The 25,462-nt window shown below is 40.0% G+C and overlaps 1 pseudogene; it reads left to right on the forward strand.

The window, feature by feature from the left end:
- Nucleotides 1–3,712: 3,712 nt before the first annotated feature.
- Nucleotides 3,713–25,462, forward strand: part of LOC138592620 (voltage-gated inwardly rectifying potassium channel KCNH7-like) — a 43,207-nt pseudogene continuing 21,457 nt past the window's right edge.

Raw genomic sequence — 25,462 nt, forward strand, 5'->3', positions numbered from 1 at the left:
AATAAAATACAGCAGACAGAGCACTGTGGCCCGAGGAGATCTGTATTTATGGGTGCATATGGGTACAGGAAGAACAGCTCTCCAACACTATCTTGCATGTCACCTGCAAACTCAGAATTGCTGCAAAAAGCTGACTAAACAAAACTTTTCCCCCGGAGCTGTGCAAAACAAGAAAAATAGATACTGCCACAAGTTTTCTGCCCCTATCTTTGAAATATAGGCCAGCAAAAGTGTAGAAAAATAAGGAAACCCTGGAGTGTTTTTTAACTTAAGATGACACACCTGCAGCTTCAGTCAGGATGGAAAAAATAAGGCAACAAAACGACACACTTTGGGAAGTTTTAAACAGTAATGCCTATTCTCATAGAACATAATAATACGGCCTGTCAGTTACTCTAAAACACCAAAATGCATTATTTTGATATATATGACATATGAATGGTTTTTGGATATGATTGTATTTGTATGCGCAATTACTCAGTGGTCTCAGTTGGCCTGATGCATGATGGGCTGGACCTGAAAATGCCAGGACAAATGTTTTCAAACTATATGTGAGGTTTTGTTCTGGGAAATCTTCTGTTTGTAGTCTGGTGAGCTGGTTTACTTGCACCTAGTAATACAATTAAATAAATGACAGGGGAAAAAAACATTTGGAAAGAAACTGTGTGTGTATTTGTGTGCAGTGAAGTATACCAGACTTTCCCCGGCTCTCAGAGGATACAGAGAGTTGTCCTTAAACTGCAGCACCATGGACAGCGACTCAGTCAACCTCACCCCGAGCTGACTTTTCAACACAAAGTTGTGGGCTCCCCAAGGTAATGAAAACACATGCAGTTCATTTCATAAAGAACTGTGAAAAAAATAAAAAAATTACCTTTAATTTAAAAATCATACTCAGGAACATATGCCTAGAGTTGTGGTGAATCTAAAAAAATATCTGTTACGATTATTATTATTCTATAGGCGGCCCTTTTGACAAGTTTAGAAACAGAAAGCCCCAAAATTCATTACCTGCACAGTGTGCCTGTAAGAGCTTATCAGTGAATCATTGGATGTCTGAAAACCAATATTAAAACTTTCGGTGTTCTAACAAGTGCTGACTGACCAAACATGACAAGCCAATTAATGTAACTTTGTCTTTTTCGGAAGTCGGGGAACCAATCAATACCCATTAAATATTGATTTTAAATGTCCTCTCTAAAAGAACACTTCCTGCTTCAGCCCAACCATTTTCATGCTAATCAGCGACAGCGACACACAAGAGAACCGAGAAACAAACTGAACCATAAGAGTGTTACAAAAGATTTTTAACATCTTTTCTATATTGTCTTACAAAGAGATGATAGGTGCTGAAAGATATCAGGCAAAATGTAACAAATAGAAACCTAATTAGAATTTGCAGCATCGCCTGAAGTCATCATCCTCTTCAGCACCATGGACAGCAACTCCAAAGAGCACCTGGCAGTCAAGTGCCTGAACTGGCTCTTAAAGGTAAGCTGCATCAAGTGTTTTTAGTTACTCTGGCTAGATCGACCTCTGCTTGGGTTTAAGTTGGTTTAAGATAACATGAAGTACATGTTCTATTATTGTCAAGGTGTTATTTTGTCATTTCTGTGCCGCCTAACAGGTGTAACAAAAATGTCTGGAGAGTCAAGCAGATGTCAATCAAGTAGGCTACATACTGTATTCACCCACACAGTCCTGAGAGAAATAAGTGGATACAGTGAGTGTATTAGGTGTATGTATACGTGTGGGGTCTTGTTTTAACATTTTCATAGAAATGAACCCTTGGAATTTAAAAGATATCCACTTGACATAAATAAATGTTTAATTAAAAAACTAACAAATAATTCAGAAAGCTGAGGTTATAATTGAGGGAACATTTTGTTAAACCTTTAGATCTCTGATGACCAAATGAATAATGCATGAACGGAAAACACGATAGTTGAATTATATTTACACAACAGTAAAAGCCTGACACATGCAACAAGGGACAATATTCTGCAGATTATGAATAAGCTAACCCTATCTTGCCTTTAAACTAAAATAAAGGATTGTTATTGCTGGTAATTCCATTGCATAAGCTGTATCAATAAAATAATATCCATCCATTATGTATACCGCTTATCCTGTTAAGGGTCAACCCCTTTAATGTTAAGCTTCAACCAACAGCCTGTTAGCTTAGCATGGCATACAGACTTGAAACAGGGGGAAAGAGCCAGTCTGGTTCTCTTTATGTATAACAAACACCTGCCTACCAGCACATCTAAAGCAGTGACTGATGTGATTTGAAGTCAGCGCTCCCATAGCTTAGTTATGAGGTATGTAAGTTAATTAATGAGCAAGGGGAACAAACAAGCATATTTCCTTAAAGGGGCCATATCTTCTGAATGGTCGCCTCTGAAATGGGCTGTTCAGAACAGATGCTTGTTTCTATGTAGAACCTTACTTTCGCTGAAATCGACCAATCGTCATTCACCGTCATTCACCTCGTCTTGCACTAGCTTCAGTAGCTTGTAGTCAAGTCGTTGTCAAGATTTCAACCGACCATTCCGATACCTTCCTGGCGATTCTGGCTCGTACATATAAGGCCAAATAACCGATCCCAGAGCAGCCATGTTTTTTTTTACAATTTTGGAGTGACAGTGCGGCCGCTCCCCCACGTGGGATTGCACACGTGGGAGAGGGGCTATGCGGTCACTCCAAATACTGTCAGCCAATTGCGGCTAATGTCTAACCTTTGAATGGCAAAATGGCGTGTTCATTTCAGGAGGAAGGAGAGGCTCCGAAAAATAGTTTCATTAAAATATATATACAATTTTTAAAACATTCCCAACATGATTCAAAAACACATTAGAATCAAAGAAAATTGATTGCATAGCTAAAATATGTCCCCATTAAATGTTGCACTATTCCTTTAATAATACGACTACTCATTAAGTAATTGTTTTCAAAGAGGTTAAAGGATATTCATACATGTATCAGTGTTGCTCTAGGACACTTACTACTCAAAACAGTAACTTGGCTAAAAATAGAAACTAGCATACTGTACAATTCATAGTACACTTTTCAGAAATAGCCTATAAAATATTGATGTCGGCTATAACATAACAGTACAAATCCACATAATTACCATCTTAACAATGTCACTAGCTATAGCATACTGTAGCCTACTTTATCCTTACTGAAAGTCGACTTTTACTGTGGGAGAAATATACATTTTTCATACAGGGCAGCACAATGTTGTGCATTGAATTAAAAAGGAGCGAATATTCCGATAATGGTCTGTCTCTTTGAGCACGAGGCAGGGACTTATCCTTACCGGAGGTGGAGGGAACTAAGCCCCCTGGGAGCAACGTCACTCCCCTTGGCATATCAACCACTGTCCGCTGCACGCGCCCCACACAGCACCACAGAGGACGTCAGGATCGAGCCCATCCTCAACGCGAAATGCTTTGCGAACTGAATCTAACTCAAGCAATCCTCCCCGATTCCCTGCGTTTCGGCGAGGAGGCATTTACACGTTCAGGCATACAAGCGGGCTAAAGAAGTCCTCGTGGGAAGTGGGAAGGTCATCGAAAGTGGAAAGAGTGCTCGCGTCGACTATGGTCTGTGGTACAGGAACCAGCACAACGAGCCAACATCTGTAACTTCGGGATTTACTTGTAAAAGGCGCTTTTAGAGGAGACCGTGGGATATTCTGTGTCCAAACATGCCTGTTAGAAGAGGTCACGTTGCGCCACAAAACACATTCCTTGGAATTATTATTCGGAAATTCGAGGGTCAGAGTAAGTATTGTTTTTATCATCTACTCTTGCTTACAACAGATAAGAGAATATTACAAAGTGACTGTTTTTACACTGCAAAAAAAAAGGCAGAAATTATGAATGAAAATAATGAAGTTTATCTTCTCAGTAAATAGTTGTTATGTTTGTTTGTTTTTATCAAAATTAAAAAAAAATCTTCATAAAAAACAAGAATTGTTCGCACTTTTCAGTGAAAATGTAAGAGGTGTCAGTGAACTCATCATTGCTTTTTGGTTTTATTTGTGAGCTAAGACCGCGGTGCACCCTGAGGTCAGATGTACCACAGCATGCAGTACACACTGTATACTTTTTCTTTCCATTGCAGACCGGAAATTTGTCATAGCCAATGCAAGAGTGGAGAACTGTGCAATCATATACTGCAACGATGGTTTCTGCGAGATGACCGGCTTCTCCAGATCAGACATCATGCAGAAGCCGTGCACCTGTGACTTCCTCCACGGGGACCTGACTGACAAAGAGGCCATCAGCCAGGTGTCCCAGGCCGTGGTTGGGTCCGAGGAGCGAAAGGTGGAGATCACCTACTACCGCAAGGATGGTAAGTCACCAAGTGTCCTGGCACGAGAGAGAGAGGCTGTCACAGTGTGCCCGTAAGCGGAGAGGCGTCTTTTGTGACGTACTTTGCTCCTGAGAAAGCACCGACTGGTCCTCTCTGTGTCCACTCCATGATGTGTGGCCTGTCAGTCTGTTACTGACCAGGCAGCATCAGTTTCAAGGAGCAGAGTCAGAGGGAAACAATAAGGGCAGTCAGCTCTGAAAAAACTCCTTTGTGTGGGTTTCTGCTGGCAATACTCAAGTACCTGGTGAAAGTCAACAGATAGAGAGAAGCTTGATCGTCCTCATAAATCAGAAGTGTTGGGGATAGAAATTTCAAAAGAGAGTGCTAGCACTGCAAAACAAAAACATCCTTACAAAAAAATGTTTTTTCGATGTAATCCTTTACCAAGAAGGAACATGAATATGTCCCATGTTTTCCTCATGTGATCACATGGTGCATATTCATGGGTTTAAAACATCAAGACATTTTCATAAAACATAATTCTAAAGTGCAAAGAACATTTTTTCAAACATGTTTCACGTAATCACATTTGCTCATTTGAAATTCATCTGATACTCCAAAATCTAACACACTAAAACACTTTCCAACCAGGTGGTGTGTTATGAAAATTGCATGCTATAATTCAATTGTATGCCTTACAGTAGAGGTATGACAGACAGTGTGGCAAACAATATTCACAAGCTCAACATGAGAACATATTGAAACATCTTTTTGGCACCTGCTGTGATTCGCAGCATTGTGTGCCTGGGTGACATAATAAGTTTGGCAGCCCAAATGATTTCATAGTTTTGGTTCTTACATAGAAATACAGCTTTAAGATTTAACGTCCGCTTTACTCTTTCAAATACGATGCTCTCACTGCGTATTTGAACATCACTGATTCATCTTTGCCATGCCGTCATGTCTAGAAAAAGTGCACAGCAGATTTAAAAGACAGTAGACCAATCCAGTAATCTATAACTATCCTGTACATGTGATCGGCTCCAGCTTTGCTCTGCTTTTATCGCCATACTTTTGTTTGTCATTCATTTTTGTCCGATCCCAGCGCTTGTATGAATGGTGCACTGCAGAGACAGCAATCCTGAGTCAGAGGGAATTAATATGATGTTACCGCTCAGTGGCGTAAATCCCCGGATTGACCGACTCCTGCCATGCTCTCACATGAGCTTTTTATGGTCAACATGACATCGCTGTGCAGGATCAATCCAAAAGTACTTCTGTGATGGAGCATGATTTTACTTTGTGGAAGGGATTGCACCGATAAGGACAGCATTTTGTGATATTGTCGCTTTTAACTCGTATTCTTTACTCTGTGATAACTTCCAGGACGTATACAAAGTATACGCGGAGTCTAAGCTGGAAAAAAAAGAAATGTAATATTTTATTTAATCATAGGGAGCTACAGCTTAAATTTTTAATTGTGAGTTTGATTAGATTCTAGGTCATGGATACATTTTTAATCTGCCATCAGCAGCCATCAGAGCCGACTGTTTTTTTTGTTTTGTTTTGTTTTCTTGCTCATCAGGAAGAAATCAAGAGGCAGCTGCTTCAGCACTTAAACAGATTGCTCCAGAAACTGGAAGACAATTACACAAAACACTAGAGGGTCTTTTTGTGAGCGCAAAAAAAACAGCTTGGGTTTTGACAAGCTGGATTTTAAAAGCAACTTCTTTTCAGCTCCTCACGCATGTGCCTGTAATGTGTAAAGTGAGAGGCGCAGAAACCCCTTCAACATCATCTCCGCTCTCCGTCTCTTCGCAATCCTCCCTGGTGTGCATCGCGGCTTCAAGACACAACTCTTAATACTCCTCAGAGGAATTTACAGTGAGCGTGTGTGCTCATGAATAAAGATGTCAAGGCTGACAGTGCAGTGACTGGGAATGAGCAGCTTACAGAGTAAATGCATTAAACTGGTATGGAGGACAGAATCCACGCGCTCACACTGCTATAGGGGAATGAAAGATTCATGGCATCCTTGAGAGTGATGGCCATATTGATTCGAGTCGCTCTGCAAATTGAAGCTGATGGGTGAAAAGTGGATGTATTCCATGTCTCCTCTCCTAACTGTATTTCAAGTTATCAGTCCTCATGCAAATCAGTTAATCCTTTGCATTAAACCTCCTTCGACAGCACACGGGAAGAAAAAAGAACAAAATAAACAAGATATGTCACCAGAATATCTTTATATTTCTCTGTTTTTCCACACAGGAGATGCAGTAACTCTAGATATTTGTTGAGTTTTGACCTGCAGGCATGCCTGTAAGTTGAGGAATTGCAATGAGCCATAGTCTTGTTTATTTTTTTCTCGCCCATCAATACCTACAGGTTAAAATCTTTAAAAAGTAAGGTCAGCATTAGAGGAACGTTGGGTGACATCGGGAGCAACAAAGCTTCAGCTCTCTTCACTGAAAAGGCAAAAAGTTAAGCTGCTTACGCGTGTGCTTAGATATTAAAAGTGGTGGAACAATGGGGGACCGTGGGAGCACAGGAGAGGCCTTTAGCACAAGGGCATTTTTCGTTCAAATTTTTTGTGGCACGGGTTGTGAGAGAAGATACCACACGCGCAGTCATCCACCAGCGATGATACATAATCAATGAGGTAAATGCTTTCCCTTGATGGCTCTGTAGAGCTATCCTATTCCGCGGGGTGTAATAATACTTTGTACCTGAATGAGTCTTAACAAAAGGAAGCTGACACCGCGCCGAGAGAAGTTAAATGGATAATGGCCACATAACAGCGAGCAGCTTAGCTAACCGTGCTGAATGATCCGGGGACATGTGGTGTGCGTGGGTGCAGGGTTTCATAGGTGACTCCCCACAGAGGGGACTGACAGGCCGTGTACCCCCGCTGAGGGGTTTAGAGGGGACACAGGGGGGGCTACAGTGCACAAGGTGTGCTGCAGGACACTTGCATGACCACCCTCCTAAAGAGCACATCCATTTTTCATAACGCTCAGGCCTCTTTGGTGTCTCGGTATGAGGTGAAACGCATACAGAGCTTTGCTCATCAGGTTTCATACGTTAGATAGAAATCAGCTTGTTACAAATTAAAAGCAGCACAGTGGGGCTTCAATCCAGCAAGAAGATTTGCATATTTATTTAAGTAATGGATGCACAACATGAAGTAAGATAATTAAATCGCTCTGAACACCACGACAATACAGGTCTCAGATGCACTGGATAGGAATGCTCATCCAAAGGCTATTTTTATCTCCTGGGATGCTCATACTGGAGGTGGTAATCTAATATTCTCTCTCCATACCATCTGTGTTTTTCTCTTAATCACTCACTGTACACTAACTTACATTTTTCACCATCCATTGCATTTAATCTGCCAACATTTGTGCTAAATTAAACGGAATAAAAGATCACGGAGCAAAAAGATCATGAATTGATAAACATAAACACAAATGAGATGTAGTGGCGAAGCCAGAGCTTGCTAGTTATCCCTGATGGCTCTGGAGACACTGATTGAAGATGAAATTAGGCCAGGCTGCGTGGCTCACAGCAGCCGCACTTAGGCGAGATATTGCCACAAGGGCCAAGGACTGGAAACAAAGGGTTAGCTTGCATGGCCTCTCCCCACATGCCCTAGTCCCGATTGGCTACGCCCCAGTAACGTTGCGTATTGGCTTAAGCAGAATAGCCCTAAACGAGAAACATGTCAGATTTCATTATACAAGACTTATTACCAGGCAGTAGTCTGCGGCTGTGCTGTTTAAAGCTGGGTTTGTGTGATAGCACGCTGGTAGGAAGATATAAAAATAAAAATCAGTGCTCAACAATATTACTCATGTTTCCCCCTAAAGTAGATCAGCTTATGCAGATTAATATGAAGCCTCAATACATCAAAATCGAACGGCAGGGCTGAAATGAGGAATAGCCTCTCTTTTTTGAAATAAGATTAAAAATATAAACGTAGCTGTACTCGCACTGCGACATAAATAAAAATACCAGTCAGTCTAATATTTATGTACCTTTAAGACATCTTCCAATTTAGCCACAACTATGTGCGACTGGTATATCGTTGTACGAGTGTCCAAAGCAGCACTTGATTAAGCAGCAATGTTTTAATAATTGATGATGGAAATAGAATCTACGGTTAATGAAATTTCCACCATGAAAAGGGAGCACGTCTTAATACACTGTCCATTCATTCATGAAGGTGTAAATAACATTTCTTGGCTCATAGGGAAACACTCTATGTAAATGTTTGTAGCACTAAGTGTCCATTCATTTCCAATTATGTCTCGCAGTTATGGCCATGATTGGACAGTACTTTGGGTTAAGTTTTGCAGAGGAAAGACACAGAACCTAAAACCCAAATGGTTAACAGTAATCAGAGACACATAAAATGTACACTTCAGCTCATTTGTGTTCATATTTACCAGAAATTAATCACATCAAATGTAACCGTAAAGGAGACAGAGGAATCCAAAGAACTTGCTAGATGGTACAAGGTAGGTTAGCAGAGAGTTAAAAGCACTGCAGCTTAAAGTCGAGCTGAAACGGCATTTGGAGAGTATCTAGCTTCCGTATCGTGACGTATTTCCGAGTGAAACAGGACGTGCAGGCGGGACATATCATCAGAGGGATTTGATTTGATTGTTGAGAAGTGGGCGTAGACAAACGTTCTCCACAGCGCAGTAGCTAGCTAACTGACCGAGCGTTCTTGGTGCTCTGCGGCTAAATGTTGCAGATTGATTGGTTGAAATTGGTTGGTTCTAGCTAACGTAAGCACATGGGATTTTTTTTTTTTTACAGGAAGAAAAAATGATCAAATTTTAATATAAGAATACGAAGAAATAGATTTTCTGTATTTTTTTTGGCCTATATTGTCAAATAGATGCACAATATTACCGGGGATGTGATCTAAAAGGATTGAAATGACATTTTTCATTTCACCTCGACTTTAAGACGACACATGAAAATGGACGAAACCATTTCAACATAGACACATATGTCACGTTCAGGCAAATAAAGTGATGCAAACAAATATAACAAATGAGTTAAAAAACACATTAGCCAATTAAAAAAATGTAGCACATAGAAAACATCAGAGTAACAATACGAAAGATGAACACAGGGACACTAAAAATAGTTCAAGCCGCCTGGACACGTGATTTTATGCTGGATTGTGAGCTAACAGTGTTTTACAGTTAGTTTAATGCATGATTCTGATATTAATGTAGATTTTGGCTATATGTTCAATAGGCTGTAATGTATTGTTCTATCACTTTACTTTGTTTTGGCTTTTTGCAGCACTTTTTTTTTTTTTTTTTTTCATTTGCAGCGCATTTCAGGCGTTTCAATTGTTTAAGACTTTCATGTGTTTATAAAAAATCTGCAGCCATTGTAGTTGTCTTTTTATGAAAAAAGAAAAAAGTTTACACTGAATTTTAGATGAACAGCCTGCCATTATAGCGAGGATTGTACAAATTGAGCTAACACACGCTCCGGACAGTCTCACCTTGAAAGCCCTCAGACATTTCACATGTCAAACTACCAAACTGACGCTATTGGCAGGAAATTCAAATATGAAGTCAAATAAAAAGAAGGTAAATATGAATGTATGAACATGAACACTTCAATAATGAATGGTGAAAATACTAAAAGGTAACAATAAAGATGCTTTGTAAAGGATAATGTATTTTATTTTATACATTTCTGTTTTTCATTTAAGAATAGTTTGTTACACTCACAGTTAGAGCTGCGTCCATAGCAACAGTTTACTCTGTAGCCTTCTTGAAATGAGCTAACCTAGCTGTTATTACTCACATTAAAATGAGCTAACCTAGCTGGTATTACTCACATTAAAATGAGCTAAACTAGCTGTTATTACTCAACTTAGAATGAGCTAAACTAGCTGTTATTACTCACATTCAATTGAGCTAAGCTAGCTGTTTTTACTCACATTAAAATGAGCTAACCTAGCTGGTATTACTCACATTCAATTGAGCTAAGCTAGCTGTTTTTACTCACATTAAAATGAGCTAACCTAGCTGGTATTACTCACATTCAATTGAGCTAAGCTAGCTGTTTTTACTCACATTAAAATGAGCTAACCTAGCTGGTATTACTCACATTCAATTGAGCTAAGCTAGCTGTTTTTCCTCACATTAAAATGAGCTAAGCTAGCTGTTTTTACTCACATTAAAATGAGCTAACCTAGCTGTTATTACTCACATTCAATTGAGCTAAGCTAGCTGTTTTTACTCACATTAAAATGAGCTAACCTAGCTGTTTTTACTCACATTAAAATGAGCTGACCTAGCTGGTATTACTCACATTCAATTGAGCTAAGCTAGCTGTTTTTACTCACATTAAAATGAGCTAACCTAGCTGTTTTTACTCACATTAAAATGAGCTAACCTAGCTGGTATTACTCACATTCAATTGAGCTAAGCTAGCTGTTTTTCCTCACATTAAAATGAGCTAAGCTAGCTGTTTTTACTCACATTAAAATGAGCTAACCTAGCTGTTATTACTCACATTCAATTGAGCTAAGCTAGCTGTTTTTACTCACATTAAAATGAGCTAACCTAGCTGTTTTTACTCACATTAAAATGAGCTGACCTAGCTGGTATTACTCACATTCAATTGAGCTAAGCTAGCTGTTTTTACTCACATTAAAATGAGCTAACCTAGCTGTTTTTACTTACATTTAAATGAGCTAAGCTAGCTGTTTTTACTCACATTAAAATGAGCTACGCTAGCTGTTTTTACTTACATTAAAATGAGCTACGCTAGCTGTTTTTACTCACACTAAAATGAGCTAACCTAGCTGTTTTTACTCACATTAAAATGAGCTAACCTAGCTGTTTTTACTCACATTAAAATGAGCTGACCTAGCTGTTATTATTCACATTCAAATGAGCTAACCTAGCTGGTATTACTCACATTCAAATGAGCTAAGCTAGCTGTTTTTACTCACATTAAAATGAGCTAAGCTAGCTGTTTTTACTCGCATTAAAATGAGCTGACCTAGCTGTTATTACTCACATTCAAATGAGCTAAGCTAGCTGTTTTTACTCACATTAAAATGAGCTAAGCTAGCTGTTTTTACTCACACTAAAATGAGCTAACCTAGCTGTCATTACTAACTTTAAATCGAAACATTTCAATTGATGGTGAAGTAAGACAAGGTGAACCAGACCGCAGGAATCTGCGCAGCACCTGATTTAGGTTTTCTGTCTTTCTGTCACTGTTTGCAGATCTCTGTAGGCTACAGTTTGTGTCTTTTTACCTTTATTTCTTTCTGTCCACTGTTTTTTGTCTCTTTTCTTTTTTCCATCTGTAAACAGACCGATGCCAGATTTACCTGACTTTTTTGGCAGATTGATATGATTACAGTTAGTCCAACAGATTATGTGATTTGAGCTGCATCCCTAGCAATAGTCTGTTCTTCACAACAACTGTCTGTTATAGAGAAATAGCAGACCACAGAAATCTGTGATAAACCATTGAGAATCAAGTATTTAACACAGCCATGTAATACATCTATGTATATCTAATGTATCTCTATATAAAAAGCTCCATTTATGAATGTTATATCAGAGTGCATGACATTTGACTTTATACTGGTTTTTGTTTTGCAGACAAACAACCCTAAGGCTTTTCCCATGTTATAATTATGTGCCCCACGTGTAGAGCACACACTTGTAAAAAAGGTCACATAAAAATTTAATTATTTTTTTCCTAATGAAAAAATACCAGACCGACTTATACAAGCTTTGGTTATGATGACACTTAAGCTCAGAAATCACGTCTACCAAGGCAATTTGTCCGTGAACAGGGAGCAACGTCACAGATCAAGAAAATTTGATTTTTCCATGGTTTTTTTTATATTGTACATCTTAAGTTTAGCTTGTATGGTTTTAATGGAATGACATTTGGTTTAGGTTCATTTTCAACCTTGGTATCAATTAGTTTTACCCATGGATAAAACTAATAAGATTTGGTTGAATATAGGTAAGAGAAAGCGGGAGAAAATCACAATCTGGGTTGGCTCTTGGCCTTAGTTGAAAGTCAATAAAATGATGAATAACACCCTTGTTTCCTTGGGGTCACACGTAGCTCTGCTCATCACATGGCTCACAGCCACTGATAATAAGTAAAAGGAAAAAAAGGAAAGAAAGAAGCTCCCTGTTTTATTCACAAAAAGTTCCTCTTGTCCAGCAGAAGTGAGGCAAAAACACAAAATGTTTACAAAATGAAGCTGAGAGCCGTGATAAGAACATTTTATTAGATCAAGTTTAAAACCGCGCTGTTTTCTGTTTGTGAAGAAGCTTCTCTTTCATCCATTTCAGTAGAGGTGACATTCAGCAGGAGACTGGATGAGAGGGGACCCCCATGGTTTAGCCTTTAAGCATGACCATTGTTTCCCCATCTGCTGAGGGAAACTCCAGCCCAGAAATATCTCTGCTGAATTGGCTGTACACAGAAGAAAAGTTCTAAATCATTTCCCCTAGATCTCTGTTGATTGAACTCATATGAATATCCAGTTCATATCTCCTATTTCTCTTTTTTTACATAAGCTTAAAACATGTATTTTTCATAGCATTTACTGTTAGCAGTTATATGATGCTTTCAATGTCTGGAATATCATGTTAGGATAAATACGGTTAAGAGAATGTTTATATGTAAGCGCACAACTATGTAGAACATAAAACCCTAATGCTGTTAGCCAAAACAATTCTTAATTTATATGAAGCATTCAGTAAACTTAAGCTATGAATATTTAATGCACCAGTTATGCTATACTCAGAAAACATTCTAACCCCCCCAGACAGAGGAATGCAGCAGAGGGGATCTCTGCATCTGTTTCGCCACACTGACAGGAGAAATGCTGAAACCTCAAGTTCTCCTTTTATATTTCTACATATAAATAAATCACCTCGGCCTCGCTTTATGAGGCTAATGCAGCACACGATACCCCAGGCAGGGAAGTCGTATGTGTTGCCGTCTTACTCGGCTAACACCTCTTAATTTCTAATAGCATTGGGATCTTTAAGAGCTATTACTATGTACTGTAAAATCTATACGTTTCTTATCTCGTTGGAGTCGTAATCGGAATGGCCCAGTAGAAAAATTGAGTTATGTCTATGTAAAATACATTTAATATTCAAAACAATTATAAGATTTGATTAAAAAAATGTCATCTGCATATTTTTCTTGCAAAAAGTAGACGTGTGGTATTTGTCACATTGCATTAAATTAAAAAAACTTGGACTCAAAAGTAAGTTTAATTCCAGTTGGAGAACTTTGTTGCAAGTCGTTCCCTTCTTTCTTCCCTCATTTCCTCTCCAGTGTATTTAAAAAAGGTAAAAAAAAAAAAAAAATTGCATCAATTAGTGTAATTTTTTTAAGGTCGATTTTAAGGCTTCATCACAAACTAGTCTAATTCCTGCAGGATTTATCAGATAATTAAAAGTCGATACTGAATAGCACTCCCTCAGTTTTTTCCTCCACTCAGAAAAATGAGCAGTTACAGTGAAATCAAACAGATCAAAGTCAGAACCAAAACTGTTTCCTTTTATAGAAAGGACAATGTAGAATTAACAGAAGGATTTCTGGGAAATGCACAAAAGTGCTTTTTATGAAAAGGGGATTTTCTGTGGGAGGAAGGACTCACAGTCCCCCGGCTCAAGCGCGCCTCTTCTACCTTAAAACACAGCCGTGCCAGGCGACCATGACACAGGAAAAGATAGGTGTGATGTGTCTTATTATCAACATACACAAGCGTATGTTATTTCCAATAATCCACACGCTAACTTCTCCTTAGCTCTCGAATGCTGTACATTTTTGGATGTCACCTCTCGTATTAAGACCACATTATCATATTCCCAGTGGTGACAATACAGCAATCCTTCTGGGAGATTTTATGCAGAAATCCTTCCAACAGAACTCTGGCATGTTGAGGCAGACCGCGTTTGTTATATTTAGTCAGACAGCAAGTCTACTGCTAATGAATGCTGCTGGCAGGGTGTCTGTGAGCCCTGCGGAGATTACAGCGAACGCTGGTAATGTCCTCTGTGAGGAGGAGCCGCACAGCAAGACAGACAGAGAGACAGACAGGCCTGAGAGTGACAAAGGGACAGTCAGAATTTGGATATTTAGCCGGATGACAAATGCGACTTCTTTTGGTATATACTCTATGAAACTTTATTGTTGTTTTGTGTCTGATAATATGCTTATAACTGGAGTAATTTCAGATATGTATCACCCTCACATATAGCACCTAAAGTGTTGTTGTTTAGGGCCCAGTGAGTAGAAAACCTTTATTGTTGGATACAAGTGCCCGCAGGCATTAATAGCTTTCACTAACACAGCTATAACCAGAGAGTGCAGTTGAGAAATCGGGATACTCTGGGGCTCCAGCCTAAGTTTAGATCAAGGATTGTTTTCCGCTCTGCTGCCTCACACGATTCTCAGCTCGAGTAATTATTCCTATGAGCGCATTGCAATCCTCTAAATTGGCTGTAATCTGCCCTGCCTGTTTGATCTATTCCACTAAAGCCTGCTGTCTGCACCATACTGAGGCTCTTGCATCATATTTGTGCAACCTCTGCAAGCTTACTCATTTCCATGCTATGTATTGCTCATTAAAATGCACGTGGTACTCCTATATGGGCACACAAGCACATTTAACCCCTGGGCTTACTTATTTTTACCTCAACTATTTCATTTGTTCTGACATGCAGGCATTGACCTTTAAATCGGATCAACTTCTCCTCGGATTTCCCCAACATTCATGCGAAAGCAGAGGGAGGTGTTAGCCCCTTTTTTTTATTCCTGTTTATTAAATGTTCTCTTCAATGATTTGACTGATTGTGACAGCATCTTTTGACAAATTTCTCTAAAGTTTCAGGTCAAATTAAGACAGGAGGAGGATAGGATAATGAATGATTCAGCTTTTTGGCGTTGACACTTTGTTTGTCTTTCAGGCTCTGACTTTCAGTGTAACATTCACGTCATCCCGGTGAAAAATGAGGAGGGAGTGGTGATGATGTTTATCTTGAATTTCGATTACGTCGTGGATGAGGAGAGTGACAACTCGACCGAGAAGATAAGCCCCACGTCTCCTACAAAGTCAGATCAAAGTGAGTATTTGACATACCGTCCTGGTAAAAAAAAAAATGTACCTAAGAAATAAAAAATATACATGTTTTATTTTCTTAATTTTTCTTATAAGTTACCCCACAGCTGAATTTTAAAAAAGCTAATTCATTAACAAAGCTGCAAAATGATCTAAAAATTACTAATGCATCTTTGTATTTGATTCATTTACCACATTGTTTCCAAATGAAACATGTGCACAGTTATTGAGATGGCACCTCCTTTCTTCCTCTTTTAACAAAGGGCAGTTGCATGAAGTGGAGAATAGTAATTGAGATAATTCCTTAAATTAGCCTCCTGCATCTGTTACACACTAATTAGGCACAAGAGATTATGATTCAGTTCACTGGTGTGCTCTGTGTAACCTCCAATCATGTTACGAGCTTCTGTTCTTCCAAAAAAAACTAGTGCATTACTCAGTTTTTTGCATGTCAAGTGTGAATGCATGTGCAGGGAGGGTTGGTTATGTAACCATATCTTGTAGAATATGTTATATATGTTGCATATATTTTTGGAGAGTAGCATATTCTGTATGTTGTTATGTGGATGTGAGTCAGGAGGTGTAAATGTCAATCAGGCATTCCTGCTCCTCCCTGATTGGAGGCACTCAGCATCTCCTCTCTGACCGGAGCCCGGCTATCCACTTCACTCAGCATGAATTCCTCCAAGGCACTGGCATTCGGCTTGTGCTCGTCTGTGCGTATGCGTGTGTTTCGAGTGTGCGCGCGTGTGCATGCATGTGTGTGGGTAGGAGCTGCCTGCGTCCGTCGCTAACATTGCTAATCAGAATTGATTGCTTGTGACAGAGCTTCAGAGAGGGGACCTGTGGGTAGATGGGGCAGTTAAACATATGATGTGACTTTAGATTAGAAGCAGGCTTGACTACTTGCACACATCGCACTTAAAATATGACCTTTCCATTGTCTTTGACTTTAAGCAGCCCTCAGATAACACCAGGGCATAAGGGGACATTTATGTTGCACATGCTTTGATGAAAGAGAGAGATGCTGCATGGCATCAGACTCTTACACGTCACTGTTTTTTAAAGCTTTTTAAAGTCTAAATTGTTATTTTTTTCACATAAAACCATATATATCAGTGTAGCAGCATGTGAAAAGTGATTTTTGGACATCGGGGGCTAATTATGTTGTTGTGTTGACAGCAGACAATGCAGGTGTCAGCGAGCTCAATATTGAACCTGGAGGAGAGTAATCCCTGTTTCCCTGAGCTGTCAACCGTAGAACACAAAATTCAGCAGCTTCAACATGCCTTAAAGGCCCCAAACCAGATACAATGGGTACAAATTACTCAGAGAGCACAGAGATTTCTTTCTTTACTGTTCGGTCCAAGACTGCATCGACTCGATTCTTCTTGAATTACGGAGTTTAACCAAGTACCTGAATTCTATTGAATTTCACCATTACTTTACACTCTCTCCTTTCATTCTCTATTTTCCAACAATGTAATTGCTCTTGCATTGAGGGAAAATTATGCTTAGAGTCACTGAACAGTGACATGTGAATGTGCTAATTACACGTGTTGTTAAAGATGCGTTTCCACCAAATAGAGACTTTTAGTCCCAGGAGCCTATTGTTGTCTGCATCTCCGCCAAGTTCTAAAGACCTGTGAAGATTAAGCAACAAGTCTACTGACGTGTGAAAGAATCTTCCTGTACTTCCAGAAAGTACTACCCCTTTAGCAGGAACTTTTAAGGGGTAAAATAAGTCATCGGGACTTTATTTAGACACTTACCCCACACGATCTGTGTGCGCCGCAGTTCTGGTCCATGAGACGGCGCACATCTTACCCTACAGGAGGCGCTGGCCCAAGCAGCTGGATTCGCACGATCAGAAGATCGCGGGAGAACTACATTATTGCGCGGGAAATGCAAAATCACACGATAACATCAATGTTAAAAAAACAGTTCAGTTTGCACCTCCGAGGTTGATTATCTGCTCATTTGGTGATTTTTGTGCTTCTACCATGGATGACGACACTACTTAATTAAAAACTACTTAAAAACGGGAGTCTGTACATGGTGTTTTATTTTGAAATGAGCGGATGCTCTATGCTGTTTTTTTCATGTCTGACTTCCTGTTTGGAACGATCTGCTCCGTTAAGCTTGACGCATGCTTGAAGCGGCCTCCGTCAAAAATAGACTCAGCACGTATTTTTAGTGGAGCAGCGCGGAGAGACGCGGCGCGTGCCGTGGAAACATGAGCATTGACTAGAGTGGGCGCGATCAACTCCGGAGGTCGCAGCGCACACGGAGCGAGGCAGACACGGATCCTGTGTGGTACAACTTAGTCTCACTGGTAGACAAGCACTTAGTACCTCCCCTGGGGGAAGTTCCTGCAATGGAAACACAGCTTAAGGCAGAACTAGCTAAATTCGGATATGATAGAAACACAATTAATGTGCAAACTAATTATAGAAATCTAATTTACAATTCAGTCAGAGGTTTCCTGAAACTCAACTTTTAAAAAACTAAGCTACTGTCTTTCCATATAAAGGATAGCCAGGTTAACTCGTAGCTCTTTCCAGGAGTTCGTGCCCTTCATAATATTTCTGACAGTTAGCCCAGACACCCTTTGAAGGAAGTTCTTGTTAGCCGCTTGTAACAACAATCTCATTCTCTTTAATTCTACCAACAGCTCATAAACATACATCAACTGGTAAATCAATAGCCTCTTCCCACAACAGTCCAATACAAAGTCCTTATCACTTCTAGTGTCGCATTGATCATGTTGTTAATCTTACGTTCCATCTTACCCTCCAGCATGAACAAGGCCGTACTTTAAAGGCCCTTCTCTTGAAGAGGTGACTCACGCACTTCCGCCCATTCACATTAAGCTGCAAACCATTCCAGTAACAAGAATAAATGTATGTTTTCACCCTATGTATTTAAAGAATGTAATTATTCATGCAATAGAGTATTTGCAAGTATAAACTCAGCTCCAATCACTGTCTACTCTCTTGTAGGGATTCCAAAGTGGATCATCCGCTCTCAAGTCACATGAGAGTCATTAAGGCCAGATAAAGGTTGCTGAGAGAACATGATAGGGATCTTTGAGTCATAAGAGTCCCATGATTAAGGTGCAATTTGGTCAAAACATCCAGTAAAAAATCCGGCAAAGGAGAGAAACAAAGCTGATTTAAGTTGGTGAGGAAACTCCCCAGTTAATGTTTACCTAGTCAACCTAGGGGTTAGTCATTGGAGTACACCAATGTGGATATATTGGACAGAGAAGACAAAATCTTTGAGTGAGGAAAATCCATTTAAGTAAACTTGGAACAAGAAATCCCGACCCAAAGGAAGATTGCCTGCAACACCTCTTTTTCAGAAACCCCATCTTGATATTCCCTCCTCTGCCTGACGGACTGTCACTATAATAACTCCCACATGTCTGTCATGTGACACTACCTACTCTCATGTGACATCGAGGTGTGAAAAACTAAGCGCCATGAATCAATAGAACTGATGAAGCCTCCTGAATGAGTAGTGACATGTTTTTAAAACTTTAACAAGAAGTCTGGTTGTCTTTAATATGGTACGTGTGGATATGAGACTCCCCTTACATCCTTTCTCCCTCTGACACATATGTTAACTCACTTTACATGATCAAAAAATTCTGTTTTCATGAAGCTAAAATTGTGCTTGGCTTTGGTTACGCAACACAATTGTGTCTTCTTGACTGAGAGTCAACTGCTAAGCTAGCAGTTCTGTGAGGCTATAGTAGGCACAAGGTGCTTCTTTGAACTAAATGCTGAAGTCACCATGCTCACAAATGCTAATATTTTGATGTGTAGCAGGTGTAAGCCTACGTATCCCGAGATTCATTGCGCGGCAATTCAAACAAGATGGCGGCCTCTCAAGCGGCCGAGGAATACACTTTTAAATGTAAAAGTCTTTGGTTTCAACTCAATCGAACAGCTAGCACTACAAATGTTAAAAAACAAAATGGGCCTTTAAACTTCAAAAAATTAGGTGAAGTTATATGACATTAGTTTTTTAGCTAGTTAGCCAGCTAGTTACATGTTGCTGTGTGAACAGCTGGTGACGCAAACAGGAAATCCTCCATAGACTAGACTGTCTCATTTCAGTTCGGCCTTAGCAGTCTACGTAGGCTATGAATGACTCATCCTTTGTAGACCACATCCTTTAAAGGATGCAGCCCCTGAACTGAGACACAGCTATTGAGTGCATATCTATGTTATCAAGGTTTTATGCTCCAGGGCTCAATATCATCTTAAAATGTGACATGTAGGAGACCTATTAAAGGATTGCGAGTGCTCGGAAATGTTTTTGCCTTCAGTATTTTTTTCTTGGTCAACGTGTTGAAATTATCCACAGCATTTATAGTCCACTAAATATAAACTCCTTAAAACTTGAGTCCTTAAATTTTCTATTAGGCTGATTTCTCAGATTTAAACATTGATATCTTTACAGAGGGTAGACAGATTTTTAGAATTAAAACTGTATTTGGAACATCTGTGTCACTTATTTCATATGTAATACAGACTGCAAACATAGCCCTTACCAATATCTTATAATTTCAGCTAACAGAAGGCTTTGCCAACAACATATCCTGAACACAGTGATGACACAAGAACAGCTGAGGCCGGGTGAAAGTAAAGCAATCACCAATGTTCTGTTGGAAACCTTTTAATGGATGGACATGAAATTTTAACAAATTTCATCAACCATCATTTAAGTAGTTGTTGAGACACTTCACGCACAAACTCACAATGTCAACCTCATAACACTAGAAGAAAAGTCAGGGGACTGCATCCCTTGAGGATCATTAATATACGTCCAAAACTTAAATGACAGTCCCTCCAAGATCTGCCGAGATATCTTACTCCCTAGTAGTAGTGGACCTAGTAACTGACAGACCAGCAGACTGTCACTGCAGTCCTTTGTGCGACGCGGCTACTATGACTACAGCACTCTCCACTGATCATGAAACACTTTTAAAATTGGTGACATTGATGACAACGTGAAATAAACAAGTAAAGAATGGTTACTATAAGCTTTTAGAGTATTATGCAAATAACCTGTCTGGTACTGTAATACATTTTGAGGACTTGCTCTCTGTGCTTTTGATAGACCTTTCCATGCCAAATTATGTTAAACAGGTGTTATATAAGCATTCAGCTCGAGCTAGAGTCAAGAGCATTCTGTCGTGATGACAGAGTCTCCCTGCAGAGCAGAGACAGGAAGGTTATCCATATCTGCTGCCAGCTCAGGATGTCATTAGGGTCCTCTCCAGGAAACTTGTTGAGTGTCACGGCTCTATTGTAAGCTGCTATAGTTGTAACATCAGCACATTTGGACAGGGGATGGAAACAGATGGCAACAGCGTTATGTAAGGAGGGTGCTGAGGGATGGGTGCCCCATGAGTGAGGCAGGGTTCACTTTCACCCTCTTTCTATAGTTAATGAGGAAAAACTTTCACTACGTCCCAAGAGGTCATTCACATTTTGTACCGCGTCTATTAGGAAAACGTAGCTTCTGTGCGTAAATAGGGTTCCTTTCTCAAGTAAGGCACAAGAATTCAAATGTGCAACCTTCTCTTTCTCATATGAGCACTGAGAGGAGATACTATTGGCAAAACGATGTCTAGCGATACGATATGTATCGTGATACAATTCAATACATCGCGATATTGTAAGCCTGCTTCATACACCTGTGTTATTTGGGTTTATAGTAGCGATATGAGCTTCCTTCTTCCTGTCTCAGTTTATATTACTATGTAGGAGCAGAAGGGTCAAATAGCTGCTGATAGATTGGACACTGCCACCTAGTGGTTAGGGTTTCAAACACAACCCAAAAATTAGGAACTTCCATGAATCATCCATTCTCCAGCCATGGATGGACGGACAGGTCGCCAGCCACAGGGCCGACAGAGAGACAGTCAATCATTCACGCTCACATTCACACCTATGGGCATTTTTTTGACTCACCAATTAACCTAACGAGCATGTCTTTTGACTGTGGGAGGAAGTACCCAGAGAGAACCCACGCAAGCACAAGGAGAACATGCAAACCCTGTTTTGTACACTAAGGACTTATTATAACAGATTAAAAGAGTTTGCAGCACACATTTTCATTTCATTTCCCCTCACAAGTTTTAGGTAGAATTAACCTCTTATCCACCCATAAAATTCATCGAAGAAAAATAAGACAATGATTTGATGCTTGGTGGATGTTTTTATCCTGTGAACTGTGTACAAAAAACATAACAAATGTTCTCATATTTTCTTCTAAATTTTTAGGGAGGAGTAGATTCTTCCGCTTCCGTCAGGCCGCTTTGAGCCTAATGAATACCAACAAGCAATCTCTTCCGCAAGAGGACCCAGATGCTGTGATGGTGGACTCGCCCAAAGAGAATGAGGACTCAGTGGCCCTGCAGAACTTCCCCTCACCCACAAAGAGCATTTTTAGTCCCATTGAGGCCAATGACACACATGGCCTCATCAGCTCCAGCCGCCACTCGTCCCAGGCCAGCATCGGTCCTGAACCACTTGACCATTCGTCTCCTAAACTCCCCTGGGAGAAGCTGTATCAGACAGAGCCCCACCAGTCCTCTACCACCCTGTCGAACACCTTCCCCAGAGACAGCATCAACAGCATGAGGCGGGCCTCATCCGTCCATGAAATTGAAGGCTACAGCTCCAATTCCAAAAGCATATTCAGAGATCGTCATACAAGTGAAGGTATGTGCTACAGTATCTACTTTAAATGCATACCATAGAGTGTAAACAGGAAGTGGGATGTCACCTTTTTGTTTGTGGACCCCCCTTTTGAAGCCTTGAGTTCAATATTTTGGCAGCCGCCATCTTGGTTTATTGGAACCAGGAATGACCATATTTGGACTACAGGGTGGATTTGCGTAGTTAAGTTAGTACCCTGGTTGAACGGCTGCTGTCATAGCAACTTGTCAATTCTAGATAGCCAGGCCCTAAAGATCAATTTCATTCAATTTTACTTGCTTTTGTACCGAGTGGAGTTGCCCCTGCTGGCCGATAAAAAGCCAATTGACTGTACTTTTGAAACCAGAGGCTACTTCCATCTTTTAGATACAGTCTATGATGCGAACCAATTTTAACTCAACCGTAACACACTGGGGACACCAAGGCAAAGTATACTCATAACAGGATGTATTTTACAAAAGTTTAATAGCTTTTCTCTAATCTTTTCATCATTTCTTACGTGTGAAAAGTTTTAAAAAATGTTTCTTCCTTTATTTTCTGTCCACAAAATTCTGTCTTTAGACAGTGGTACCCGTGCTAGAGGTAATCATGTATTTCTGCCCATGATTTCATAGCTCTGTGCTGTTTTTCGAGCATGATTTTCAAGCAAGGCAATCAGCGTAAATGCTCTTCACAGATCCACTTTTGAATGACAGCTTAAGTGGGCTTACTGCTCTTACTTATGTTGAATGATTGTATACTTAGATCCATGTAGGGATTTTATCACTTCAGCAGTCTATACAATCATATAAGGTCATCACATGCGCCTCACATCCGCTCTCATGCTAATCATAGTATTTCTTTGTTATTGACCTGCATGAATGTATGCTTGTATTATGTGAAGCCATAGTAGCTCTCCAAACGAGCAATTGCTACATGCTATGCTTTCCATTAAGCATGTCGGAAAACATTAGATAATAGGTTGCCATTTACTGTACATATACTACTCAAACACAGAGAACACATTATTACTATAACACACCTGGTCTACCTTAAAGGTTACATTGTTTGGTGATGATTACACCCACATTTGATTACAAATATGTTATTTAAGATTCATCATCAATCTTACAGAATATACTAAAGTTAACTAAGATAAAATGAGTCTAATAAGGGTACTAATGTTATTTGTTCTTAACCACCAGGACCTTTTAACCACGTCAAGTCCAGCCTGCTTGGCTCTACCTCCGACTCTAACATCAACAAGTACAGCACCCTGAACAAGATCCCCCTGATAGCGCTCCACTTCTCTGAGACGACCGATAAGAAAACTCATTCCCCGCCTACATCCGAGTCGGCCATCATAGCACCGAAGGTCAAAGACAGAACTCACAATGTCACGGAGAAAGTCACACAGGTCAGTTTGGAAAGTTTCGACTTTTGTTTGATGCTATGTTTTCCCTCTGAAGCGTATTTATGTTTGCAGCTCATTTTCCTGAGAAAAATCAGTGCGTAATTGTGCGGCAAAAAATAGCATGATTGGTGGTGTCTCCAACTTGAGTCATTGGTTCGTTCCCCTTCGAAGAGAGTTGATGATGCACATGATGGTGAAATTTCATGGTGGCAGATGAAGAAAGCTGCCAATGATGCAAGGTTCACACATGACTGTACACTGCATTACGGACAAGAGGGAAGGTTATATTAAGTTGCAGAGAAAGTGGGCATGATACTAAGGTAAAATTCATACTCATCAACATTCAGGGTATGTTGAGAGTAGTTGTTTTGAAAAGGGAGAGAAAGGACATTCCACTGATCCCTCATGAAAGAAATTCATCTTTTCACTTGCAAGCCGTAATGCAGGTTCATAACACTTCTGCAGGAATTCAGCAGGGATTTGATGTCTTGCTCAAGGACAACCCAAAGGAGCAAAACTTCTTTTCATACGGCTGAAACAAAGGCGATCTGGTGTCAGAACTCCCTGTCGACAGGACCAGCAGCACAGCTGATGCCAGCCTTTCCAAGGACGGCGAAGAGCGCAGGCATCATTGCAATTTTGATTAATGACTGTTTCAGACGTTGAAACAAAATAAAAGAGCCCTTCACGTTGGGATAACTTGAATCATTCTGACGAACACATTTAAAAAGATTTGGGGTATAAATAGCCGTGCAGAGCAAATTTGAAAAGTGTGTTGGTCAAAATACAGCAGGAAAACTACACTCCCAGTAATTATGTGCGATGTTTGCAACGAACGAGTACAACAGAGGCACAGAAACCTTATATTCAAACTCTTGTCAGCAGAGCTTTCTCATTTATAATGAAGACGAACCATCATCATGATTAAACGCTCTCCCTCCCTGCTGGCTTTAGTTTGGGCTTTGGAAACACATCTGAGATGTGAAAACTGCATCCACTTCCTGACTGCTAGCATGGGGAAATCTATAATTCATGTGCTGGAGATAGGGGGATGTGCTGAAATGAACAGTAAGACCTGCTGCCCTTTCCCTTACTCCTGCACTATTTTCTGCCATAAGAAAGCCCTTTCTCTTTGTCTGCCACTGCTTATTAAGCCAAAAACAGGGGACGGCTGAGCCCTACTGAGCCCTCTTAATAATTTACAATCCTGTCAGAGTTCATTGATGAGGGGAAATTAAAACAACTGTTTGTGCATCAGTTTATGTGTAAAGACATCTGTCAGCACAAGCCTGTACAGATTTTCTCCCTTCTATCATGTGTACAGTAAAGCGCTTACAGAGGACAGAATGTACCCCTTGCAAATGCGGTTCAAGTCAGAGGCAGTCACATTATTCACGCTGCCAGGACATTGGCAATCCACCTGTCATACTAGAGTGGATGTCTTTACCTAATACTGTTTGACTGCAGAGCACTTACGCCGGTGTGTCACAGTTGCTGCCAGATCAGTCCTTGAAGTCTGTGAGCTGGCTAGATTACCTGGTGAGCCTCAGCAATCATTTCCATAACAATGAGGTACCTGAGGCGGTCTTTGATTAAATTGTCAGAAGGAAGATCAACAAATAGATTGTTTTTTTTAAAGTGAACCGACATTAATTTCAATTTTGACGGTGGGCTGAAAATAAAGTTTTATGTTATTAGTTACGCTTTTAAACTAAGAGATCGACCGGTATAAAAATAAAGTGGTATAATCAGGTTATCTTCCCGACAACAGATGTTTTGATTACATATTTTCCTTCCTGGTTGTGATACCTTGACTTAATTATTGGCTCATACAGAGTACGCCTTCAATAC

This window comes from Semicossyphus pulcher, unplaced genomic scaffold (assembly GCF_022749685.1).
Source record: "Semicossyphus pulcher isolate SPU_LCO1_2020_fin unplaced genomic scaffold, fSemPul1.0.p SCAF_15, whole genome shotgun sequence".
Taxonomy (NCBI): domain Eukaryota; kingdom Metazoa; phylum Chordata; class Actinopteri; order Labriformes; family Labridae; genus Semicossyphus; species Semicossyphus pulcher.